The sequence below is a fragment of the Morone saxatilis genome, unplaced genomic scaffold (genome assembly GCF_004916995.1).
Source record: "Morone saxatilis isolate NCDOM2014 unplaced genomic scaffold, NCSU_SB_2.0 Contig3, whole genome shotgun sequence".
Lineage (NCBI taxonomy): Eukaryota > Metazoa > Chordata > Actinopteri > Moronidae > Morone > Morone saxatilis.
The window spans coordinates 17,451,520-17,455,210 of record NW_023339873.1 but is presented as its reverse complement, the minus strand read 5'-3'; positions in this window follow the sequence as shown (position 1 = coordinate 17,455,210).

The window sequence follows — 3,691 nt, the reverse complement described above, 5'->3', positions numbered from 1 at the left end:
TGTGTGTGTGTGTGTGATGTGTTCCTGCGCGGTGAGTTAGGAGCTGGGGAGTCAGGGGAGAGCTAAAGCAGAGGGATGGTCTCCATCTGTCAGCCTGGCCCACTCTAAAGTGGCCATCACTCAGGATTGATTAGCCACGAGCCCATTAGCCCCCTGGCTTTTTTGCTATTTCCACTTCTTTCCTTTTTTCACCCTCTCTCTTTTTTCCCCCTGACCATCAATCTTTCTCCCTTTCGCTCAAAACCATCTCTTTCCATTTTAAGTGTCTCTCTTTATCCTTTTCCTTCGCTTTCTGAACTCTCCTGGGCCTCCCCTGTAGCACTTTGCTTTTTTTCTTTCTCTGAAGGTCCCAACTTTCTCTTTCTTGTACCTGTATTATTCTTCTCTGTATTGTTTTCTCTTTCTTTCTTTCTGTCTCCATTTCCCTGTAGGGAGGCCTTTTTCTGTGATGGGGTGTTCACCTCACTTCATATTCCTCCCTCAAACCCACTAGTACATAACAGCTCCTCATCCCCCACACCTTCATACTCTGCTTTTATACCAATAGCCTCAGTCGACAGAGCGGCAAAAATCAGATCAGTGCGAGGGAACACCCAGACGGTCACAACCATTCTGCTGCCATGACAACAAGGTGCTCTGGGGCGTGGAGACAATTACTCTGCCCATCCATTTAGGTCAGGTTATCATATCCTGGGGGGGATGTGGGTGTGATGTGGAGTAGGTAGAGGATATTTATATATACTGTATATTGGGTTGGTGATGGGGCAGGGAGGTTGGAAATAGACACTTCAGTGACAGAGAAAACATAGGTATGGAGTGTAGATACTGAGGTGAAGAGGTTGTGGGGGTGTGCAGTAAGCAACGGTGGGAGTATTTAGATCTTTTACTAAAAGATGAAATGCAAGCAGCCACCATGACATTGTGAAATATCTCAACCTTTATTGCATGGATTACCATGAAATTTGCTACAGATATCAGTGGTGCTTGTAAAATGTCCATTGTCGCTATCTACCAGTGGCACTGAAGCTGGCTGACTGTATATGGCACACAGTATAAAAGTATCCTGTCCCTCAGTCAGTTTCTCTGTACATTATGAGACTGGCAGATATTATAGGTTAGTGACGACCACAGCATTGACAGGAGATGGGCAGAACGATCTTAGATGAGGAGGTGACCCTGTAGGTGTACATGCTTTCTGACAGGCCTAATGGCCTCTGTTTGAAGGTGTGGCCTTGGTGACATACAAGCACGGTGACAGTGTGAGGAGAGCTCCTGACTGTGGCTCCACGCCTGGCCTCTGATAAGCCGGCGGAGTGCTGATTGAGTACTAACCGGTCTGTCGTCTGCTTCTCTGAGAGTGCTGACAACCAACTTCTACTTAAGAAGAGGCTCAAAAGCAGGCCTCTCAGGAACATAGAGCACAATGCTAACACACACACACATGCAGGGAGGTATGTTTGTAACCCCACAACATCCTATCTGTAGTGGTCCACTCACACCAAGGTCGGGTGGAGGTGGCAGTAGCCTGCATTCAGACTCGAGGGCACATCAGAGAAGCCAGTGTTTCCAGGGAAGACCACTCGGCGTCGGCGTGTGTCCCTCCATGTGGATCCCACCTCCTGGTACCTTTGGGGACTCCACCAGTACCCTCCTTTCCCCTGGTGCGGGGTTGAGAAGCTGGGCAGTTCCGGCGTCCAGTAGCGCCTCACGTACAAGGGCTCGTACAGGCTCAGACGAGGCTTCCTTCATGCATAAGGGTTGGTGGAGGAGAGGTGAAAGAGAGGGAGGCAGAGACAGAAAATCAATACATCCACAGCATTACTCAGTGTACTCATTTCCTAGCTGTGTGGCCCTGTTTAATCACAGACATAAAAGCAAGGGCACGTACCTGAAAGGTTTTTACATATTTCAATCTGGTTTTAGGAGACAGTCAGATGTTAATGCCTGTGTTTTTGAACATGATTGTAACAACAAGAAGCTTCTCAGTGTGACTCATATGTCAAAGAAGAAAATTAACTCCCCTTCCTCTTCACATACACAGGCCAGCATTAGCAGTGTTGTCACAGTGCCAGCACAAGCTAGTGATAAGTGATTTACCTTGTTGGCACCTCACATCTCTCATTAACCACACTGGACCTGTAATAAACCGGCCTGTACTGTGGTATTGGGGAAGGGGATTAGAGGTTGTTAAAGTCGCTGAAGGAGAGGAGGTGAGACGGATACATGAAGAGAAACAGTGTGTATGTGCATAGCTGAGCGACCGCATACATGCCGACCAAAATATGATGGCGACTTGGGTCCAGTTAAGGCTATCTGGTTACGGCGGTGCTTTAATGAACGTGGTGATGTGAGGCCCGCTGGGCGCAGCCACAGACAGTGGGTAACTTTAGAGGGACGCCTTGGGATACGATGGCATGGAAAGGGGCCCCCAGATCTCCACCCACTCACCCCCCCGCCAAGCATCCCTCCATCACCCTCACACAAGGGCCGCTTGGCTTGGCTGCAGTCTCTCTTCCACACACACACACAAACACACATCCTTCCTTTCCTTCATCTCCTCCCGATGAGAGACGCTCAATTCATCCATATCCACCCGAGGCGAAGCAGAAAGCCATTATAAAACCACCGGCAACACAAAAAACACAAAAGCCAGTTGCATGGTATAGAATATGCATGCAGTTTTAGCATGAGAAACATAGTCCCGTGAGGCACTGAATACCTTACATCAAAACATTATTGCCTGGAAAGCACACACGCACGCCAGCCTGTCTCCAGTTGCTTTCCAAAGTGCCTTTCTGGATGTTTGAGCACATTCTGTATGCATGCTCGTGTCCCATGTCCCAACTATGATGGTATGATGTAGGTCCAGCTATCTGATTTCAACAGGCCTCTAATGAACTCTGCCATGTGTGTGTGTTTGTAAGAGAGAGTCTGAACCCATCCCACCAGGAGCAGCTGTAATCAGACAGCAATCAAAAGCACTCAGAACAGCATCCGTCTTTCACTCTCTCTCCCCCTGCCTCCCTACCTGCGTCCCCTCTCTCCTTCCAGCTCACCCAGGGTGAAAATGACAGACGCTTTTAAAGTCGACATGATGAGATGCATTTTTCATTTCAGAGTGAGACGGGGAAAAAAAACACACATGCACATATTGACAAGGCCTTTTTTTGGCATACGGATGGAAAAAGGAAACATTGTGCATTGTGCAACAGCACTTGTTTGTGGCTATCGTCACATTTCAGGCAGGAATTTTTTCAAAGAGCTGCTGAGACACAAATCTGTAGGAATCTTATTTAAAAGTGGTTTAAAATTTTCTGCCTTTAAAGAAATTGTGTTATTTTTTTTAATTTTTTTTTACCAATGTTACCCTGACCACAGACCACAATGTTGCACATTGATTTCCTGCACTAAGAATGTAGAAAAACAAATTGACAGTCACCTCTGGAAATTCTGCCTCAGTGACACCTATTGAACAAACATTTTTTGAGCCGTGTTGCCACTTGCCGCGCGCTTGGTCAGTAGAACACAGAGACCTTGTCGAAAACAACCCATGTCCTCAATTAGAGACACAATGACTTGGTGTAAAATCTGCTGCCAACGGTAAACAAGGTCTTATGAGGGAGCACAAATACGAGCAGTGACCTACCTCAGGATGTAATTAGCCACATATTCAGCTGTTTCTGGATACATG